This window comes from Leucoraja erinacea, chromosome 14, assembly GCF_028641065.1.
Source record: "Leucoraja erinacea ecotype New England chromosome 14, Leri_hhj_1, whole genome shotgun sequence".
Taxonomy (NCBI): Eukaryota; Metazoa; Chordata; class Chondrichthyes; order Rajiformes; family Rajidae; genus Leucoraja; species Leucoraja erinaceus.
Window position 1 is genome coordinate 14,066,971 of NC_073390.1, and position 24,520 is coordinate 14,091,490.

Consider the following 24,520-nt stretch of genomic DNA (forward strand, 5'->3'; position numbering starts at 1 on the left):
AAGTCACTCCTTATTCCTATCCTCTTTACAATGGGTAACACTATATTATAACCACTCTGGACAAAACTATGTACAATACTGTACTACCTGCTTTATCTCTGGTGTATCTATGGACAAGCAGATTGCGGATAGCTTCCATTCTACACTGGCAGGAGGCCAATGGCATTAGACTTCAAGGCAAGATACTGTATTTTAAGTTACAAATTGCACACAATTGGTTTGCTTTCACTTCACTTTATGCTTATGTAATCTCAAGAACACTTCCTTCAAAACCAGAACTTGTTCTTCTCTGTGCTTGTGGTATTCAACAGGCCATCTTGATACACAAGCAATGATTCATTCCTTGCCAGATTCCATCCACAGCGACCTACAAAACTCTGGTCAAAATCTCAACTGCAAGGGTTTTTTTTCAAGTAGGAGTAAATTCATTTGTGAGTGTTGGTGGTCAAGTACTGGAAACAAGCTTTATCAATATTCAATAGACATGGGAGGGGTATTATCTTTGTGTAAAAGTCTTAAATTGAGGGAAATAGATACTGATCCTCACATACAGCTCGATGTTGTGCATCTCTGCAGTCTCCGTAAAGTCAAACAATTTTGTCTACCTTTCCCACAATCATTATTGTCACATCTCGTACAGGGCTATTTTCCCAGGCAATCAATATGTCATTGCCTATCCAATTCCATCTCAACTTGATATTTTGGAGAATGTGGGATTAGGCTGGGTTTAGAGCATTTCAGTTTTGCATCAGCCCCGATATAAATGCATGGATTGTACTCTGTTTTGCAAGTAGAGCCCTCTTCACAGGGCCACCTCCAGGCTCCGTGCTCCGTCCCCTGCTGTACTCACTCTAGATCCATGACTGTGTAGCCAGCCACGGTTACAACCCCATCTTTAAATTTGCCAAAGGACACTACTGTTATTGGACGAATTACAGGTAATGATGAGCTTAGGAGAGAGATCGATCGTCTGATTGAATGGTGCCAAAACAACAACATTGCTGTCAGCGTCAGTATAACCAAGAAGCTGATTGTTGACTTTAGAAGAGGAAGGCCGAAGATGCACAAACCTATCTTGGTTGACGGATTGGTGGTGGAGAGGCAACAACTTGATCCTGAGAGTGTGTATCTCTGACGATCTGTCCTGAGCCCAGCACATTCATGCAATCTTAAACCAAGCCCACCAAGTCTTTTACTCCCTTTGAAGATTGAGGAAACTCTACATGTTGACAGCTTCTACAGGTGCACAGTAGACAGCATGTTGACTGATTGCATCACAGTGTGCTTCGGCAACTCAGACGTCCAGGAATGAAGATTACACAAAGTGGATACCTCCCAGTCCATCACGGTGACTACCCTCTCCACCAACAAATGTGTTTATAGGTGGCGCTGCCACCAAAAGCTGCCTGCATCATCAGATACCCACACCAACCTGGACACACTCTCATTTTCCTCCTGCCTTTGGTAAGAAGGTAAGAAGGTACAAGAGTTTGAAAACCATGACCTCCAGATTCAGGAACAGTTTCTTCCCAACTCTTGAACAGGCTCTTGAACACTGCAAACACAAACTAAACGACAAACTACTTTGGTACTTCAGCTTTAGTCTTACACTAATAGTGAGGTTATCTTTTAATTTATTGAACTTTCTTTTGTTTATTATGTTATCTATGAATACTGTGTTCACAGACCTGTTATCCTGCTGCAAGTAAGAATGTCATTGTTGTCTTTTTGATACACATGACAATTAGACACTCTGGACTCCAGCAGTTTTTAAATATAATCACACTTATCTGACGTGTGCAACTTGAAAGCAACAGTGTTGACACTTAATTCGATTTAGATTAAGCTGCTGCAGCTAGTCTGTAGACAGTGGCCAAGTTTTGAGCCGGTCTCACAGTGGAGTTGAAATCAGGATGGCCATCCAAGAATCAAAACCCTGTGATTAATTCTCCATAAAATATTACAAATAGTAAACTTATAAAGCTTGACTATATAAATGTAAGTTCAATATCCCAGTGATCAGCTCAGCCCATGTTTTGAGCTGGCGATGCCTTACCGGGGGTCGCCGTCTGGAGCCCGGAGTGCTGGACCTGCTGCACCGACATCATGGAGCTGCGGTTTGCGGAGCTCCCAACGCGGGTGGCGCTGATGGACAGCGCGGGGTCCTGCGACTCTGCCCGACTCGGCCTGCGGACTCAGGAGCTGCAGACTCCGGCAGCGGGAGGCGACTGATCAGGAGGTCCGGGCCGCTGAGGAAGAGGATGTTCACCGTTGGGGATCGGCATCGGCGTTCCACCAGTCCGGCGTGAGGGCCTGAACATCGGGCCACCCGGGGCGGCGACTGCGGGTGCTCGGAAGGCCCCGACCACGGATGAACACGGAGGGGAGGCTGGCTGGACTTCCTCACCTTGGTGCCATTTATGTTATGTTGTGTCTTGGACTTTCTGTGTTTGTGCTTTTTTAAAATTTTAATTCAATTTCAATTTTATTTTTAATATGTTTTATTATTTATTGATTATTTATTTTTATTATTTCTTTGTGATTTTTTTATGATACTGCCTGTAAGGGAAATTCATTTCGTTGTCTCAAATTGAGACAATGACAATAAATTTGAATACAATACAATACAATGTTTCCCTTATACATCACAACCCAACTCACTAAACAAAGTTAAATTGTCCTCAGGTAAGACACAAAATGCTGGAGTATGTCAGCGAGTCAGGCAGCATCACTGGAGAAGATGGATAGGTGATGTTTTGGGCTAGGACCCTTCTTCAGACTGATCTTCAGAAGGATCCTGACCCAAAATGTCTCCTATCCATGTTCTCCAGAGATGCTGCCCGACCCGCTGAGTTACTCCAGTATGTTGTGTCTATCATTGGTAAGCCAGCGACAACATTGACACTGTAACAGACAATAGACAATATTCAATAGACAATAGGTCCAGGAGTAGGCCATGCGGCCCTTCGAGCCAGCACCGCCATTCATGTGATCATGGCTGATCATTCCCAATCAGTACCCTGTTTCTGCCTTCTCCCCATATCCCCCGACTCCACTATCTTTAAGAGCCCTATCTAGCTCTCTTGAAAGTATCCAGAGAACCGGCCTCCACTGCCCTCTGAGGCAGAGAATTCCACAGACTCACAACTCTCTGTGAGAAAAAGTGTTTCCTCGTCTCGATTCTAAATGGCTTACCCCTTATTCTTATTGGGCAGCAACTCTACTGCTGTGGCACCATGCCGCCCAATTCATTTGCTTTAATGAATACAACAATCTATTTAGTTTCTCACCAGGATAATCCTTGAGCTTATTCATACATCCCCGAGGCTCCCGATGCAACTAGTCAGGCAGCCACATTGGCTCACTGCCATTCAACAATGACACAGCTTAACTTGGTGTGTGCAATGTTCCAGTGATAAGTCAATGCTGCTGACCATGCCACATGGGCTTGCTGCATACTGCCTATACACATGAAGACTTTATTCAAAGAAGATTCTGTGCAGAGCTACAGAAAGCAACCCTGGAAAAATCAGTTTAGTTCTATAAACAAACACCTGCCTTGCAAAAGTAATACATATTAAATTGTCAAGCTTCTGCTTCATATTTAAACAAGGTGATAGCAGTATGTCCCCACACATAGATACACAGAGAGTATTGGTCTGTCAACTTAAGGAGCAATATACTTACATTGGAGGTGATTCAGAGTAGGTTCATTGGAATGATACCTGGGAGGAAGGGATTGTTTAGTTTAGTGATACAACGTGGAAACAGGCCCTTCGGCCCACCGAGTCTGTGCCAACCCACGATCGCTCGTACACTAATTCTATGTTATCCCAGTTTCACATCCTACACATTAGGGGCAGTTTACAAACCTGTGTAGGAAGGAACTGAAGATGCTAGTTTACTCCAAAGATCGACAGAATGCTGGAGTAATTCAGCAGGACAGGCAGCATCTCTGGGGTGAAGGAATGGGTGACATTTCGGGTCGACACGGGTTCGAGAAGAAGGGTCTCGACCCGAAATGTCATCCATTCATTCTCATACCCATTTCTCTCCAGAGATGCTGCCTGTCCCCGTTGACTTACCACATCATTTTGTGTCTATCTTAACCTACAAACCTGCATGTCTTTGGAGTGTGGAAGGAAACTGGGGCAAACCCACGCTGTCACAGGGAGAAGGTACAAACTCAGTCAGACAGCACCCGTAGTCAGTATCAAACCTGGGTCTCTGACGCTGTAAGACAGCAACTTTATTGCTGCGCCACTGTGCTACCTTGTCTTATTGAGTTATATTGTCATGAGAATAATCCAAGCAGATTTTTGGACCAGTATTATGATAGTGATAAACCGGCAAGAAAATGGAGGTGAAATTCAGATTAGCCTTGAACTGGCAGAACTATACAACAGGCTCGACTCCTGCTCCTTATGTTCATCAAATAGCTCTGGATACAAAAATTCAAACGAAGCAAGACAACATAGAATGCAATTCTATATTTGAATGGGAAGTTACAATGTGCTTCCACAGCCCTTGGGGAGAGGCAGAACCCAGGTCAGCCCACTGGAATGTGTGAGTGGGTGGCAGGTTGGTAGCTGAGAAATAAGGGAAGGGACTGATGAACAACAGCTGCTAAGCATTACACTTGTGCTTGTATTACAATCTCAATTCAAAATTGTCACATACACTCCAATGCAATTATTCAGCTTCCATTTTATCTTCCTTGCTGCATCACCAAAGTTAAAAGCATCTTAAAGCTGCTAGGTTTTAGTGACAAGAATGTGTAATATTTTTATTACAGTTTAAAATGTCAATACACCTTGCATTTGTTGTCACTGGCTGAGCTGCTCACTGCTTGTGCAATGGAGCTCCTTTCAAAACTCACATTTTTGGTGGGCTATCAATATTCTGCCAGTTTATAAAGAACAATTTCTGCCAAACTCAATAATTCCCTTTCTGACCCAGTCTTTTGAGAAAACTCTGGAGCAGATTTTTGGAGCGTGGTGAGGATGAAGAGTCAGGAAAATGGAGGCCAAGATCAGATCAGCCTTACACTAACTGAATCACACAGCAGGCTCAAGGGGTTGTGTGGCCCACTCCTGGCTGCATCAGACATTTTCTGAGCTATGGTCAGAAAAACATACTTCACTGTGGCTAACAACTGTACCAAAACAAAATACCAGGCATGTTTAAAATCCAATTAAAAACAGGAAATTGCAATGTGCTTAGCATGTCAAACAATCCAGGTGGAGAGAGAAAAAGTTCATTCTTCAGGTTAGTAACATTACCTGTAATTAGGATAAGCTGCCTTACTGAGAAAGATGCTGCCTTACTTGCGCGTCGTCTTTCTGCATCTTCTATTTGATTGCAAGATTTATATTTACAAGAGCATTTAAAAAAAACAACATTCTGGCGAATCACATTATGTCCTATGTTTCCTATGAAAACAACATATATGTGGCCTTGGATTTAACGCTGTAATATTTTCTACTATTATTCCAGTTCAAAGCCTGCCTAGAAGTTCACACCATCCTACCTTTCTAATACAAATTAATAATAACACCAATAAACACAGTTTCCAAGCCGTGACTTTCCCATCATGGTAATTTAAACTACAACATTTCACCAAAGAAAATGACCAGCGTACATGGAAGAGATCTTACAAATGATCAAACAGCCCTTTTTTTTTTTAAAAAGGACACGATCCCAGCATTGGAAGCTGAATTGTTTTTCCCACATAATGGCCAATAACAATAGCGTCACATTTCACCTGCATTTTAAAGCCGCTCAGAGATTATGGTTTTCAGATTCGAGCCATTGCAGAAACTATTGGCAGCACCAGGATGCAAGGACACTGCGGTCCTTCAGTCCCAAGTTCTCCTCCCAGCAAGGCCATTGTGTTCGCATGTGCACACACACACAAATCACATGTGCACACACACACAAATCACACGGGCAACACACACGCAGGGGCAAAACACACGCACACGGGCAACAACACACACACACGGGCAACAACACACACACGGGCAACAAACATACACACACAACACACATACATGGGCACAAACACACACACACACGGGCAACAAACACACACACACACGGGCAAAAACACACACACGGCAACACACACACGGGCAACACAACACACACGGGCAACAAACACACACACACACACACACGGGCAAACAAACACACACACACACACACACGGAAGCACACCGACGAGGGAAACAACCGACACCCACCAGGAACCACAACAAAACACACACACACACACGGGCACAAGCACACACACACACACACGGGCAACACCACACACACACACACACACGGGCAACAACACAAACACACACACACGGGCACACACACACACACACGCACACACACACGGGCAACACGCCACACACACAAACACACACACGGGCAACACACACATCACACAGGCAACACACACACACACGGGCAACACACACGGGCAACAAACACACACACACAACACACACACAAACACACACACGGGCACACACACGACAACACACACACGGGCAAACACACACACACACACGGGCAACACGCACACACACACACACGCACACACACACGGGCAACACGCACACACACACGGGCAACAACGCACACGGCACATCACACAGGGCAAACACACACACACACACATCACACACACACAACAAACACACACACACGGGCAAACAACACGGGCAACAAACACACACACTTGCTGCCCCCACTGGTTCCCGACAGGCCCCCGCCTGAAGCCGTCCCCCTACCCCGGGTGCAAGATGCTCCCCCCTCCCGCACCGACCCCAACAGCCCCCTCCTGAAGAAAACAACAAGTGATGCAACACATACATACCTGCCCTCCCACCCCACACACCCCCCCGCACCACACACACCCCTCCTGCACCCCCACCTCCCCCCACACCATGCACTCCCCCCCAACCCACACATCCCCCTCCCACGCATGAAGAGGAAAGGGGGGGGGGGGGCAGAGAGAGGGCTGGGAGAGGAGGGGAAATGAGCCACCCCGGCGCAGTTGGGGGCTATGGGTGGGTAGGGGAATTTTGCTTTGGGGGGGGAACGGGTTGCGTTGGGGGATCGGGTTGTGTTGGGGGACCAGGCCTCCCGTGTGACTGAGACCCAACGGGTCCCACTTAGTCTTCACTGATAAAATTGAAGGCACGGCCATGTCATATTGTGTTATTCTTTAGCACAAGTCAGAGATATACCTATATACCAGGCTATCATTTCACCACTAACTTCCATCCGGCACTCAAATACACCTGGACCACTTCCGACACTTCCCTAATATTTCTAAACCTCACTATCTTCATCGCAGGGGATAGACTTCTGACCGACATGTACTATAAACCCACTGACTCCCACGGCTAGACTACACTTCTTCCCACCCTGCTTCTTGTAAGGACTCCATCACCTACTCCCAATTCCTCAGTCTACACTGCTCCCAGGATGAGGTGTTCCACACCAGGGCATCAGAAATGTCCTCATTCTTCAGGGAACGGGGGTTCTCCTCCCCCACTATAGATGAGGCTTGCACTAGGGTCTCTTCAATACCCCGTAACACTGCTCTCTCTCCCCATCCCCCCCACTCGTAACAAGGGCAGAGTCCCCCTAATCCTCACCTTCCACCCTACTAGCCGTCACATACAACAAATAGTCCTCCGTCATTTTCACCACCTCCACAACGTGGCCCCACCACCCCCCCCCCCCTCCCCCCCCCCGGGCACTATCCCCTGCAACCGCAAGTGATGTACCCCCCCCCCCCCCGATTCGATTCCATTCAAGGACCCAAGCAGTCGTTCCAGGTGCGACAGAGATTCACCTGCATCTCCTCCAACCTCATCTACTGCATCCGCTGCTCTAGATGTCAGCTGATCTACATCGGCGAGACCAAGCGTAGGCTGGCGATTGTTTCGCCGAACACCTCCGCTCGGTCCGCCTTAACCAACCTGATCTCCCGGTGGCTCAGCACTTCAACTCCTCCTCCCATTCCGAATCCGACCTTTCTATCCTCGGCCTCCTCCATGGCCAGTGAGGACCACCGGAAATTGGAGGAGGAGCACCTCATATTCCGCTTGGGTAGTTTACACCCCAAAGGCATGAACATTGACTTCTCCAATTTCCTGTAGCCCTTATCGTCTCTTCCTCAGCTCTCCCTCAGCCCTCTGGTTCCTCCTCTTCCTTTCTTCTTCCCACCCCTCCCCCCCACCCTACATCAGTCTGAAGAAGGGTTTCAGCCAGAAACGTTGCCTATTTCCTTCACTCCATAGATGCTGCCGCACCCGCTGAGTTTCTCCAGCACTTTTGTCTACCTTCGATTTGCCAGCATCTGCAGTTCCTTCTTAAACACTTTGTCTCTAAACTAAATATGATCTGGTGCCAGGAAAACATTTCCCTTAACTATTTAAAAATGTAGGCTGCCAAAGTCTGGTTAACTTTCAAAATGGGACAAAATTCAGGGTTTCAGCTCTTTAATTGTGTATAAATTACCAGAGTACATGGAACAAAGCTCACGTGGCAGTTGTTTGACCTCTGACATAAAGAGCATTGGACCAACTTTGTTAGATAAGAATAAAATGCATATACATATAGGGAATAATTTTAAATGCTTTCCAAAGTGAGTTTTAAAAGGTTAATTACCTTTCAGTCAGATACATATCTGCAGCAGAGTCTTAACAATGAATGTTGACAATAGTGATAAAAATTAGCTTCACTGCTTTATTTGAGTGGGTGTCAAACTCATCTATGTGACTATTCATTTGGCCTGGATATTGATTCAAAATTGTTACCAGACTTATTTGAATTCTGTTGCTGGCAAATCTATTCAAATTCCAAACAGTCAGATCCCGGTATTACCAGTCAATTGTCAATGGTATAACAGAACACAAAGTGCTGGGGGAACTTGGCAGATCAGGCAGAATCTGTGGAGGAACTGGACAGGTGACATTTCGGAGAAAGAGACAACTACAGATGCTGGTTAATACAAATGGTTTGGATCAGGACCCTTCTTCAGTCTGAAAAAGGGTTCAGATTCAAAATGTTGCCTGTTCATTCCCTCCACAGATGTTGCCGTTGAGTTCCACCAACACTGTTTTTTGCTCAAAATTCCAGCATTAAGGCAAGGGGGGATCGATTTAATAGGGACCTGAGAGGCATTTATTTTACACACAAATTTTGATGGGTGTATTGAACGAGCTGCTGGAGGAGGTAGGTGAGGCAGATACTAATCACAATGTTTAAAAAACATTTGGACCAGTATATGGACAGGATAGGTTTAGAGGGATATGGGCCAACTACAGGCAGGTGGGACTGGTCTAGATGGCATGTTGGTTAGCATGGGCAAGTTGGGCCAAAGTGCCTGTTTCCACATCGTATGACTCTATCTGCAGTCCCTTGTGTCTGCCAATAGTATGACCCTGATGCAGAGTCTTGACAATTCCTCCCCCACCCCCCTTTCCACCCATACGTACCCCTCTCCCTCTCCTCACCCCCCACAATTATGCCCCCCCCCACCCCCCGAACATGCTGTTCAGATTCCGACTTCCTCCAGCAGTTTGTTTTTTGCTCCAGATTCCAGCATCTCTCCTGTGCCTCCAACATATATTTGAAACCACTCTCAAGTGCAAACGTGCAGCGTGGTTTAAAGCTAGTTCCATTTGAATCTACTGGGTTTCCTGTGTTATCAAGATAATTGCGACATTGAAACAAAAACAATTGTCAAAAGTGTTTCAAAACCCTCCAAGATATTAAAGAATGGGAAACGAGAGCTTGAAATGCAAACCAGGGACTGAGAGAGATGGGATCAGAGAGACTGGTCTTGATCTGATGCAACCGGGGCAATTTCCTCATCGTAAATATGCCAGTGTTTCCTTCCAACCAGAGGGATTTTACTCTTTCTCTGTAACCAAGTATTTAACTTCAAGCTTTTATCCAAGTTTCTTATATTGTAGTTGACAGACTTGAAGAAGCAAGGGAGAATATTTCAAACACAAGCTGGAAATAATTAATGCCTGGCCTCCACACACAATAAACATTCCTACCTTGTAAATAATAGTTGTTGGGAACTCTACCTTCTGAAACCTATCATCCCTTCTGAATAATAAGGAGATCTACTGCCCATTTACCACGTTGATGCATTTTAAATTGACAAGTCTAAGATGAAGAGGTCCCACTAGAAATATATTTGACTGGTTTCCAGAAAAAATATTTCTAAATGAAATCCTCAGACATTAAACGTTATTTATGTTTAAGAAAGAACTGCAGATGCTGGAAAAATCGAAGGTAGACAAAAATGCTGGAGAAACTCAGCGGGTGAGACAGCATCTATGGAGCAACGGAATAGGTAACATTTCGGGTCAAGACCCTTCTTCAGATTCTAAAACGTTATTTAAGTTGGTTTCAAGCCAACTACGCCATTCAAATCCAGCAACACGTCATTAACATTCACCTTATCGACACCAGGCAAAATTTCTCTTAAAGTATAAAAGGAAGTCTGAAATACTGTAAGCAGTTCCTCATTTAGACCTGGATAAGGAAGCTCAGAAGATTCAAATACGTTTTGTCATCAAGAATTATTGAAGCTTTCCCCCACAAGGTGGCGCTAGGACCTCTGTATAATAGGAACAGCTTTGAGCGTCTTGCACAAAAGCAAATAAAATGATTACGTTGCTTTTATAGACACGCTACACTTTCCACTTCCGTTAGCTCATCCACCCTCTCCCAGATCACAATTAAAAAGCCTAATGCAGGTTGAATTTATTTTCTATTAACATTTCATCCATTGGGGGATAATATGGTGCATGTAAACATAGAAACATAGAAATTAGGTGCAGGAGTAGGCCATTCGGCCCTTCGAGCCTGCACCGCCATTCAATATGATCATGGCTGATCATCCAACTCAGTATCCCGTACCTGCCTTCTCTCCATACCCCCTGATCCCCTTAGCCACAAGGGCCACATCTAACTCCCTCTTAAATATAGCCAATGAACTGGCCTCAACTACCCTCTGTGGCAGAGAGTTCCAGAGATTCACCACTCTCTGCGTGAAAAAAGTTCTTCTCATCTCGATTTTAAAGGATTTCCCCTTTATCCTTAAGCTGTGACCCCTTGTCCTTTGTAAAACAAAGTATTTCAAAGGAGGTAGTCTGCCGGAGTGGAGGCTGTACAAAGCAGAGCTCCAACTTGCAAATCGAGCCTTAAGGGCCAGTCCCACTTTCACGACTTAATTCAAAACCTCTGCCGAGTTTAAAGGACCTAATAAAAAAATCAAGATCGTGGTAATCTACGAACTCCTACGAGTAAGTCTACGAATTCCGACCATTATTTCGATGCCCTCCTTACGAGTAAAAAGTTGCAAATTCTTTCATCCCGACCATTTTTTTTACTCAAGGACATTTTTCATCGGGCTGGAAAAAATGTCCCGACTTACCTGATGCCACCAGTACCTACGGCTAGCATAACGAGCCGCTACGATACATCTACAAACTCCTACGGACTCGTTACAACCATTCGGCGAGTTTGAATCAAGGGGAAAACTCGGGAGAATTTGTGAATTACACGTGAAAGTGGGACAGGCCCTTTAATTGCAACATATTTACAGACCATTTCTGTTTTAATGAGAAACCATGATAATTTGCTGCAACAAAACATCGGCTACTCGTGTCAAGATAGGAGTACGTACAAAAGAATTGCAAAAATCTTAGTTGGAGCACGTTCTTCATCGTGTCTATGGTTTCTCTGCCCTGTTTGATACCTGGCTGAGTTTCTTTTTCAAGATACTTATATAATTTGATCTTGAAGAGTTCCTAGTTTGACTAAACTCCTCAAATGCTAAACTATTCCAAATTGCAATGTCCTCCCAGTGGGGTACATTCAACTTCCCAACCTCACCTCCCCCAACTAAAAAGGACAAAACATTCATGGTGCCAGTGAGTAACAAGATGGTAGTGGAATGAAACCATTGCCACTCGGAAAGTAAACAGTTATTGCATAACAGCTCCAGCCTCCCAAAATTATTCTCTCAAAGAGATATTTCATTTTGAAAGAGTCATAATATCAGCCTCTATCTTTCCCTCTCCCCGTGCATTCTACTTGACAGGTTTCAGCACATTGCCCTTCATCAGTCAGTATGGAGTATAGAGTATGGAGTATTGGGAGGTAGATACAAAATGCTGGAATGACACGGGGCAGGCAGCATCTCTGGAGAGAAGGAATAGGTGACGTTTCGGGTCGAGACCCTTCTTCAGGCTGAGTCAGTCAGCATTTTATGTCTATCTTCGATTTAAACCAGCATCTGTAGTTCTTTCCTAAACAGAGAGGTTGGGAGGTCATGCTGCAGCAGTACAAGGCATTGGTGAGGCCATATTTAGAGTATCATTATGTTCTGCTTAGGTCACCCTGTTAGAGGAAATATATTGGTACGCTGGAAAGGGAGCAGAAAAGATTTATGAGGATGTTGCCAGGACTCGAGGCTAGAGGGAGTGGTTGAGCAGGCTAAGACTTTCATCCTTGGAGTGCAGGAGGATGAGGGATGATCTTAGAGGTATACAAAATCATAAATGGGTTAAATGCACAGAGTCTTTTAGCCAGAGTAATAATAATATAATAATCTTATTTATATAGCACATTTTCAGTCAACTTGCATTGACCCCAATTTGCTTCACATAATTACATTATATTTACACACAGGCAAAGGTGGGTGAAGTGTCTTGCCCCAAGGACACAACGACAGTATGCACTCCAAGCGGGATTCGAACCGGCTACCTTCCGGTCGCCAGCCGAACACTTAGACCATTGCGCCATCTGTCGTCAAGAGTAGGGGGAATCATGAACCGGTGGACCCAAGTTTAAGGTGAGAGGGAAAAGATACTAGGCAGGTACTATCACAACATTTAAGAAATATTTAGACAGGTACATGGATAGGATCGGCTGAGAGGGATATGGGCCAGACACAGACAGGTGGGACTAGTGTAGTTGGGGCATGTTTGTTGGTGTGGGCAAGTTGGGCTGAAGGAACAGTTTCCATGCTCCATGACTGTGTTTACATATCAGTTTCACTGTTAATTCCTGTATTGATAAGACCTACCCTAATCTTGCTCTTCAGCCATTTTCCCTAGCATGAATCAGACAAGACCCTCATTAATTTATTATAATCTCAGTCTCGTAGCCTTTAACATTAACACATTGATATGCTTTTAAAAGATTGGTTTAGGCTCAGAGCACAAAATATATTTGGGCAGATGCCCCCCAGGCTCGGCGGGACTATGGTGGTTAGACAGAGGAGAGTCGCCTGGCTCTACAGTGCAAAACTGAAATGGGGTGGGTGGGAATTAAGCATTTCTGCCACTGCCATTGTTAATGAGGTCAGACCCTGAGAACAACTCTGGCTTTCTAAGATGTTCCCCAATTTTCAAATGGTCAAATATTCCAGCACGTTTTTCATTAAGATTTTGAGTGTTAGGAAAAATCTGGTTCTGATCAAAGAGAGCTTCTACAACACATGAAAATAGAAGCAGAAGTTGATTGTCAGGCTCTTCAAGGCTCCCCTGCCATTTAATATATCGCTGACTAGGCTGGTCTCAACTCCCTTGCCAATTCGCCATAACTCTCCACTCCACAATCTAGCAAATATTTACCCAACTCCATTTTAAATACATCTTATGATCCAGCTGCCACCAGCTGCCGAGGGAGAGAATTCCAAGGATCTACCACCCTCTGAGGGAAGAAATTTCAACATACTGTACCTCAGTGTAAAATGAGCAGCCTTTAGACTTTAGACATACAGCACGGAAACAGGCCCAGTGGCCCACTGAGACCACACCGACCTGTGATCACCCTGCACACAAACACTATCCAACATACTGGGGACAATTTTACCAACACCAACTAACCTACAAACCTGTACATCTTTGGAATGTGGGAGGAAACCGGAGCACTCTGAGAAAACCCATGCGATCACAGGGAGAACATACAAACTCCATACAGACAGCACCCACAGTCAGGATCGACCCTGGGTTTCTGATGCTCTAAAGCAGCAACGATACTGCCCTTTATTTTGTAGTGATGTCTCCTTGCTCGAGACTCTCCCACCAGAGATCTCCCTCTTAGGATGTTTGAATAAGGTCACCCTTCATTTTTCTAAACTCCAAGGTTTACAAACTATTTTTTTTAAAAGATACAAAGTGCCGGAATATCTCAGCGGATCAGGCAACATCTCTGGAGAATATGGGTAGGCAACGTTTCCAGTCAGGACCAATATTCATTTAAGCTTCTGGAAGGTGGCTGGAATGATTCATTGCAGCCCTGGGTCATTGCTGAAACAGTTACAAGAAGCAACAGCCTTTGCCCAATCACTCTCAGTTCCTTCCCTCCATGACAAAACTAGATGAGGGTCGCATTCACAGCTCCGAAAAAAGCCATTGGTGTCAATATGGATGATATTCAGGTAGGGTCAATAGGCAACATGAATGTCACACAATTGCCAGGTATGACATTCTCGCCACCTCCACTTGAGATGTTCCACGGGAGAAGAGTCATTGGATTTCCATCATCAACCTCGTTGTGTTTACATCTGTGGAAAGAGAAACAGAGTCCTTGCATCAAGTTGAAGATCCTTCATCAGAACTCATCAGTTCCGATGAAGGATCTTTCATCTGAAGTATTAACTGTTTCTCTTTCCAAAGATGCTGCCCAACATCCTGAATGTTTTTAGCAATTTATTTATATATCCAGTACCTTGCAATTTTGTGGTACGGATTCACATTTAGGGGATTACTATTGACAAGAATCTCCAGTGGACCAGGTCACAAAATGTTGTTAAATATTCTGCAGGTATTACAGACAATATGACACAAATGTCAACTTAATGCGACTGGTTACAGGATTTCCAGAGAGGAAAGAGGGGGCAATAACACCTACATCTCAAAGAGAAAACAGTCAATTGAAGTTGAATTAAAGAGAAAAAGCAGTTTGCGGGAGATAGAAAAACAACTTTGTAAGCAAATATTTGACAAGTGGATTAAGTTACCGTGGCGCAGCTACCAATGATAAGGTGCTGTCTTACAGTGTCAGAGACTCTCGTTCAATCCTGACCTTGGATGCTGTCTGTATGGTGTTTGCACGTTCTCCCTGTGACCACGTGAGTTACCTCCAGGTGAGCTGGTTTCCTCCTACATCCCAAAGACATGCAGGTGTGCAGATTAATTGATCTCTGTAAATGACCCCTTTGTCAGCGCCCTTTGTGTGGCGATTAATGCATACCTTGGGTACACAAGCAAAACATTTCACCGTGATTTAGTATTCATTCATTCATTCATTATTCACTTGGGATACAGTTAGTCATACAAGAGAATGTGCAGAAAGAAACTGCAGGTGCTGGTTGAACTGAAGATGGACACAAAATGCTGGGGTAACTGGAGTAATGGTGGAAAGTGGGACAGGCAGCATCTCTGGAGAGAGAGAGAGAGAGAGAGAGAGAGAGAATACAGGGGTTACTTGGTTAGAGAGATCGATATTCAGATTCAGATTCAATTTTAATTGTCATTGTCAGTGTACAGTACAGAGACAACGAAATGCATTTAGCATCTCCCTGGAAGAGCGACATAGCAACGATTTGAATAAATAATAATAAGTGTCCGGGGGGAGGGGGGTGGTGGGACAGTCACCAGGTACTTGTTGAGAGAGAGCCGAGAAAGAAGCTGTTCCTCGACCTGCTGGTTCGGCAACGGAGAGAGTAGAGTAGGAGGGTAAACAGTCCATGGTTGGGGTGAGAGCAGTTGCGTGCTGAGAGACAGCGATGCGATATTCAATGAGGGGAGCGAGGAACCTGGGCAATTTTCACCACCCTCTGCAATGCCTTCCGGTCGGAGACAGAGCAGTTGCCATACCATACTGTGATGCAGTTGGTAAGGATGCTCTCGATGGTGCAGCGGTTCATGAGTACACCTGGGTACCCTGTGGGCAGCTTACAGCCCAGGAGTATGAATAATGATGTCTCTAACCTCAAGTAACCCCTGCATCCCTCTCTCTCCATCCCTCCCCTACCAAAGTCACACCAGCTTTTTGTTCTCACCTAACAACAGCGAACAATGGCCCGTTTCCTTTATCATTGTTACTTTTTTGCATGTCTTTAATTTATTTGTTCTATAACTCTTGACATCAACGTCCACATGTCTCGTTTCCCTATCGTGTGACTTTCAGTCTGAAGAAGGGTCTCGACCCGAAACGTCACCCATTCCTTCTCTCCAGAGATGCCTGTCCCACTGAGTTATTCCAGCATTTTGTGTCTATCAAGAGAATGTGCAGATCTGCGTTTGGTTTTTGGCAAGGAAAATTGAAGGAGCATTTTTGTGACTATGATCGTAACTCAATTAGATTTGCCCTAGTTATGGAAAATACCAAAGATAAAATGGGAGAAAAAATTCTAAATTGGGACAACTCAATTTTACTTGACTAAGAAGTGATTTAACAAGTGATTTAATGGATTGGTAACAGCAACTGCCTCAGAGAAATGGGAAGAACTCAAGTAAGATTCAAGGGATTCATGGTAAACTTGTCCTCACAAAAAGGAATGATTGGGACTGTCTTGAGCCTCAGGTGAGACAGTGCTTTGAGCGTAAGGCCAAAAACAAAAGCACCAGAATATCTTTCTCTTTTATTCTGGATTTTAAATTATGTATTGTGTTTTTTGTACATAATTTATGATGCTTTTATAAGTGATATACTAAGATTTTATATGTTTTTTGGGTTTTTATATGCAATGTATTTTATGTAATATTGTCCCTTGTCTGGACCTTGAGTCTGAAATAAAGTTGAATAATATTTACAAAAAGCGCAGGGAATTGAAAGGGGAATTAGGAAAACAAAGACGAGAAGTTAAAATAAATGGTGGTGCAGCGGTAGAGTTGCTACCTCACAGCGGTGGGGACCCAGGTTCAATCCTGGCTACGGGTGCTGTCTGTACGGAATTTGTATGTTCTCCACCACAACCTGTGTGGGTTTCCTCCCACATTCCAAAGACATACAGGTTTGTGGGTTAAATGGCTTGGTATAAATGTAAAATGGTTCCCAGTGGGTGGAGGATAGTGTTAATGCGCGGGGATTGCTGGTCCGCATGGACTCAGTGAGCCAAAGGGCCTGTTTCCACCAAACTAAACTAAACGGCAAATCAAATAAAATTAAGATTTTGTGAGATGCACCAAAGCAGAGGGAATGGTACAATAGATAGGAAAATATTGTGTGGTATGGAGAATCCAACATTGGATTGGACTGCAAGAATCCGGCCAGGTCAATAAGGGTCTTAAAAAGGCAAACAGAATGCCATCCTTTATTTGCAAAGACGAGACTTTAAGGGGAGGGGGGGGGGGGGGGGAGAGAGAGGGAAGTTATAACGACAGTGTATACAACAATAAATAAGCCCCAGCTTGTGCAGTATTATAGATGTCATTACCACATTACAGGATCAATACAACTCCACTGGAGAAGGTGGGAAAAAGATTTATGAACATTTGCTGGGACTATAAATTTGTAACTATGAGGACAAATTAGCTAAGCTAGGATTGATTACTTAGTAACAGGGGAGGCTACAAGAAAGGCCTAATAGCAAACTATCCAAAATGTGGAGGGGATGAGATAAAGTAAATAGAAAGAACCTATTTTTCCCCCTCACAAAATGAGAGATTTTAAACTCTTCACGTTGATGTTGACCACGAGGAACCAGAAAAGGAGCAAATAGGACAAGGCTGGGGAGTAATTGACACCGACATGCCGAGTGGAACAGCCTCCATGTTGTAAATATTTAACTGATTCTATTCGCCATTAAGTCACACCGTTCAGGCTCACAATATACATTTGTGTTCCTTCAGCATCCCTGGGTCAAGTTCCTTGCTCTCCCTCCAAGCCAACGTGACAGAACATCCTCACCTCACACATTCAGGAGCTGATGCAGAATCATCTTCATAAGTTCATAAATTTGTGTTCTAGGAGCAGAATTAGGCCATTCGGCCCATCAAGTCTACTCCGCCATTCAATCATGGCTGATCTATCTTTCTCTCTCAATCCCACTTTCCTGCCTTAGCCCTATAACCCCTGATACCCTTAACAATGAAGAATCTGTCATCTCCCCCTTAAAAATATACATTGGCTTGGCCACCTCAGCCGTCTATGGCAACAAATTCCACCTCAAGGGGGTTACACAATGGTCTCACATCAGCCATTCACATCCTCCACAAATGAATAAGGTATCACAATCACACTCCCATTTTCTGGTTTACATTATTTCATTATATAACACTATCATCACGTGCAATCTGATAGCATTATTAGTGAATGGAACAAAGCTTGCTGTTAGATATCTGTACATGTCACGAGTGGAGTTATTATCACAACCCTTTGTTGTGACCATACTCACTGTGGGGAATCTCTCAACACATCTTGCCTGGGATCAGTGTTACATGTTATTGCTTAAAATATATGGAGGAAGGTATTAGATAGTGACCAGTTCTAATTACATTATCACTTAGCCCACCAAGCCCCTATTTAGACACATATAATCTAGGAAAAGAGGTTACACTCTTCTTCCTAATTATCAGCAATGAGGTAGCTATTCCTTTTCTACTAACTGCACAAATAGAACCACCATGTTAGTGAACATCAGAGTGCATGCTGGAATACCAAAATTAATAAACTCAGACGTGTGTGAGATTCGTGTATGATTAGTCCCAACTCTATCCAAGTTCTCCAGAATGCTGCCTGACCCTCTGAGCTACTCCAGCACTGTGTCCTTCAGATGTTTAGTCAGCAATAGTCTACTTAATATAAATTCGAAATAGTTCAATTTACTACTGTAGAGCTGATTGAATCTTAAGCTCCCGAATTGAGAGCATCGCGATTGTTGTTGTCCCATTGTCTAACCGGACGTTTGCGCGAGCTGGCCAGGATTTTGGATATGGTATCTGTTCCCTCTTGGATTATTTGTTTCACATGTCAAAAGATATAATTGCATATGGGCTTATTTAAATTTCACTTCCCACATACAAGTGGCACACTCAGAACAGCTTATATCCAATTTGCACGGTGCAAACTCAAATATTCTACTCTCAAAATCGCCCATCCATCTTTCCTATAGTTCCTTGGCCCCTTTAGTGTGTTACTAGAGTCATACAGAGTGGAAGCGGGCCCTTCAGCTCAACTTGACTACATATCCCATCTTCACTAGTCCCATCTGCCTGCGTTTGGTCCATATCCTTCTGAACCTATCCTAAAAAAGTACATGTCTAATTGTTTCTGAGGGATACTGAGTTGGATGATCAGCCATGATCATATTGAATGGCGGTGCAGGCTCGAAGGGTCGAATGGCCTACTCCTGCACCTAATTTCTATGTTTCTATGTTTCGTAAACATTGCAATGCCTAAACTACCTTCTCTGGCAGCTAGTTCCAAACACCTACCACCCTTTGCGTGCAAAAGTCACCTCTCAGATTCCTATAAAATCTTTCCCCCTTCACCTTAATGCTACGTCCTCTGGTTCCCGATTTCCCCTACTCTGGGCAAGAGATTCTATGAATCCCCTGCGGTGGTGACACCTCATGATTTGCCCAGCTGATGTCAAAATAATGCCAATTTTGATTTTAAATAACATTTCTATCAAATCTTTAACCAACCTGAATGATGCATGCAATCCCAGAATTCTCTTCTTAATCAGCAACCATTTTAAGTACATTCTTCAGAGAACTTTAATCTTCAAGCTTAGGGAAGAATTTTAATTCTGAAACAAACAAAAAAAAGAACGAATACGTTGAAGCTTTAACTTCTGTCATCGGTGACACAGGAACTGAAACATTCCAGATAAAGTAGCGATGTTTTGTTTCCCCTCTGATACTCCCAGCTCATTATTTGTAGGTTGTGACCTTGACTACTTGGCTGGATTGCCAAGACTGCTGACTTGCCTGCGATTTTCTGCGCAGCAACAAGAAAGCACTGTACGTCTGAAAAACCTGGGCAGATAAAGCTGCGAAAAGAGACTATGTTCATTTAGAGGTCACGATTCTCACTGTTCACTATTTCTGCTTCACCAAACATCAAGCAGGTGGCAATAAACTTCATTAAGCTATAGTTAAGTTAACCTTCTGTGAACATTTTCGCTGTCGATTTATGCCAAATCCTCTTAAATAGCCATTAAAAATAGTCTTCATTATTGTGTGGGAAAACCAATGCCCTGGCCAAAAAGTATCCTCCATCTAACATAATTGAAATCAAATTACTTGGCTATTATTACATTGCTTTTAGTAGGATCGTGCAAATTAGGTACCCTATTTCCTACATCATAATAATATCTTTATTTCATTGACAATAAAGAACACTCGGATGTCCTTGAAAGATCATGAAAGGACATTACACAACTGTAAGTCAGGCAGCAACTGTGGAAAAAGAAAAACAACATTAAGACTTCAGATCAAAGACCTTGCATTGGAATGGGGGAAAGGAGAAAATAAATTAATCGCGTTGCCAGATGTGGAATTAAATACTGGGACTGGAAGGCCAGAATGTGCCTCAGCAGAAGATAAGGTGCTGTCCTCTAAGTTTACACAATGGGGTGGAAGATTGCAACCTTCACGTGGTCCGCCCTGTTTCGGCTAATGCAATCAACTCGACGTGCACAAACAGAAGATCAAATAGAACAAGTTGTCCTACAACTTTAGGCTGTGCACGCCACAGGAAAGAAGAAGAAGTTTACACAATGTTTCATAATGGCAGTGCAGGAGGTCATAGACAAATAGATGAGAGAGAGGGTGGGATGGGAAGTAACGAGGCCCAACACAAGCATCACAACTTGCTTCATCCTTCTGGACTCAACATCAAATTCCAGAACTTCTGGAAACTGACTTTGCCCATCTTTACCCAACTGGCCATTTCTGCTGCAAATCTTCTATCTGTGATATTGGCTCAGTTTCTCCCTCTCTCTCTCTTTTCCCATTAGCCCGACTGCTTTGCATAAAGGACATAGAACAGCACGGCACAGGAACGCACCTTTTGGCCCACAATGTCCGTGCCGAACATAGAGCAAGGAAAAACTGATCTCCTCTGCCCGTACACAATTCATATTCACTGCTTATCCATGTGTCTGTCTAAAAGCCTCTTAGGCTCCACTATCATATTTGCCTCCACCACCACCCCCCCTGGCAGTGTATTCCAGGCGCCCACCACCGTCTGTGTAAAAAATCTCCTTTAAACTTTGCCCTTTTCACCTTAAATATATGCCCTCTAGTCTTTGACATTTCGACTTTGGGGGAAAAAGGCACTGACAATCTACCTTGCATTTCATAATTGTATATTCTTCTATTAGGATATCTCTCAGTTCTGCATTTTGTCCCTTTTTATGTTGCTCTGTTTATATTCTCACTCACCAACTTGCTTTGAATCTTCTATTAGAAGATTAGCTTCTATTCCATTTCCCTCCCACTAATTAACCCATTAACCCAATTAGCCCATCAACCTACGATCATGACAGTGATGGCTTCACCCTCCCCATCCTTTCCCAAACCTCTCTGCATCGTGAAATTAATTTGTTCTCTCCCTTTCCCAGTTCTGATGAAGTGTCCTCGTCCCAAAGCCCAAATCTTTCACTCTGTCTCTCCTTCCACAGATACTGCTCGACCTAGCTGAGTTTTCCCCGTCTTTTGTCATTTTGTTATCCAATGGGTTTCATCGGGACTGTTCTCCCGAAACCGAGAAAAAGGGGATTAAAATCCCTATTTGGAAAAGTTATGTTTCCTCGACTGCAGGATAGAAACAAAGGTTTAATATTGCAAAAGGGAACAATTAAAATTAAATTAAAAAGTGACAAGCAAGTTTTCAGGGGTTGAAGTGTGAAATTTATCCAAAGGAAAGGAAAACAGGAATCGCTAATCACCAGCAAAAATAATAATAATCTAAACTGAATTTTCCAAGCCTTTTTATTTTCTTCGTTTTTAATCTATGCAATGATTCTATCCAATCTGGCAAGTGTTTTGCACTTGCTAAATTTGATACCGCTCTTACAGCAATTAGTACTACACTTTACAGCACAGCATGGGAAACATTTTATGAAGAAGGTTTATTAGGTTACAAAACACATCTCCTCTTAAGCATTTAACAGTCCACATTTTATTTTAATTACAGCAATTTGGGTTGCCTTTCAACCAAGCACACAGCAAACGGGGTCAATGTGAACTGTCACAAAGCTGGTTGGAGTGGTTTTCACACCAAAATAGGAGCAGCTTCATACTGACTCCAGGAGGTCAAGCGCATTTGACAAAGGCTCGGAAACATCATTGAAATGGATAAAAGGTTATTTTCCCACCAAATTAAAAAAAAAACTCTTCACATAGCTCCATTTATTGGCTCTCTTGAAACAGCACGGCACTTCACGGAGAAAATCAGATGTTTGCATTCAAATAATAGGGGGCAAGAATCATTAGAAAAGATTAAAAACGAGATTGCTGTGTGGAAAGTTTACTCTCGCCATTTCCAGGGGCGTAATGCTGAGGCTTTACAAGGTAGTGATCAGGCCACATTTGTGGTATTGTGCGCAGTTTTAGGCCTCATAACTGAGGAAGGATGTGCTGACATTGGCAATTTACAGTAGCCAGTTAACCTACAAACCTGCACGTCTTTGAAATGTGGGTGAAAACTGGAGAAAACCCACTGGGCAACGGTAGAACGTATAACCTCCGCACAGACAGCACCCATAGTCAGGATCAAACCTGGGTCTCTGGCGCTGTGAGTCAGTAGCTCTACCACTGTGCTACTGTGCCACTAACATAGACCTTTGAACAGTACAGCACTTACATAGAACAGTACAGCAGAAGAACAGGCCCTTCGGACCACAATGTCTGTGCCGAACATGATGCCAAGACCAACTCTTATCTACCTGCACATCATCCATATCCCTCCATATCCATATGCCTATCCAAAAGTCTCTTAAATGCCCTATTGTAACTGCCTAAAACAACATCCCCAGCAGCTCGTTCCAGGCACTCATCACCCTGTGTACATAAACCTGCCCTCCACATCTTTTTTTAAAATATTTGCTCTCTCACCTTAAAACTTTGCCCTATGGTATTTGATTTTACCTTCCTGGGGAAAAAAGGTCAGAAGGCGATTGATTCAAATGCTGATTGGAAAATTCTCGACCTGCTCTTGCCCATTGCTCAACTCTCCGCCAAATTCAAAGTGGGACACAACCCTACAAAGAAGCATGGGGGGGGGTTCAAATGTCCCAGCCCTGTCAGTTATGATCAGGTTCTTTGGGCCTAGTATAGCATGGATTGTAGCTCAGTTAAAATTTGGCACAGGCCACCTGACCTTTCCTCAGCACTGACCTTTAGATATCACTTTAGACTTTAGAGATACAGAGCGGAAACAGGCCCTTCGAGTGTCCACCAAGTCCGCGCCGACCAGCGATCACCCCGTACACTCACATTAGGGACAATTTACAATTTTACCGAAGCAAATTAACCTACAAACCCGTACGTCTATGGAGTGTGGGAGAAAACCGGAGCTCCTGGAGAAAACCCACACGGTCGCAGGGAGAAAGAACAAACTCCGTACAGACAGTACCCGTAGTCAGGATCAAACCCGGGTGGCTGGTGCAGAGGCAGCAACTCAACTGCTGTACCATAGTGTCGACCACTGACACGAGGGCTCCACCTGGTGGTTTCTTTGATAAAACCCCGACTTGTATCCGAGTAGCTGGAACTATCAACGGCTCTGCTTCATTAGTCCCACATTGAATTATGGCCAGAATTTGCTGCAAAAACAAAAGTGGTGAATGAGGCTGCTCTATTAATATGCAAATCACCCAGCAACTGGCAGTAAGCAGGGCAAACCATCTAATTTGTACAAAGCAGTGCACAAAGCCCATAATCTCTCCACGTTTCATGAATCTGCACATTAATTGTTCATTAAATTCACCATCAGAAGTGAAGTTCAGTGATTAACTTTGCATTTCCTCCTTTAATGATACTTTACTTATTAACGGCGACCAATCAACCTCTTTGGCACCAAAATAAATAACAGTGTCGCCCTCTCACGAGGGAGTGAATCGTGGTTGGAAATTTGTTTCAGATAAGGTAGCGGACGGGCAAGGGAAGATTAGCTAGATGGAGGCACAAGGAACTGCAGTTAATCAAATGGAGGTCACCATTTTCTTCAAGGATATTGAGGAATAGGCATTAAGATACAAGATACAAGATACATTTAATTGTCATTTGGACCCCTTGAGGTCCAAACGAAATGCCGTTTCTGCAGCCATACATTACAAACAAATAGACCCAAGACACAACATAATTTACATAAACATCCATCACATTGCTGTGATGGAAGGCCAAATAAACTTATGCAAATAAATGCTGAGTTTGCCAGCAATATCCACATAAGAATAATAGGACTTTGGGATTTCCTGCAAATCTTAGACTCACCTCGGGACAACAAGCCAGGAAATCTT

General features: G+C 43.7%; 1 protein-coding gene and 1 long non-coding RNA gene across 2 annotated transcripts in view; one reads left to right on the forward strand and one right to left on the reverse strand.

Annotated features, from left to right (window-relative positions):
* LOC129703302 (uncharacterized) overlaps positions 1-24,520 on the forward strand; it is a 56,562-nt gene that overhangs the window by 26,120 nt on the left and 5,922 nt on the right. Inside the window, exon 2 of the long non-coding RNA XR_008724539.1 lies at positions 15,103-15,190. This is a non-coding gene — a long non-coding RNA (uncharacterized LOC129703302). The remainder of the gene's footprint in view (positions 1-15,102; positions 15,191-24,520) is intronic.
* The window catches only part of zbtb38 (zinc finger and BTB domain containing 38), a 47,748-nt gene that overhangs the window by 13,007 nt on the left and 10,221 nt on the right, over positions 1-24,520 (reverse strand). Inside the window, 1 exon segment of the mRNA XM_055645650.1 lies at positions 19,698-19,801. The gene's annotated coding sequence lies outside the window, so the exon portion shown is untranslated.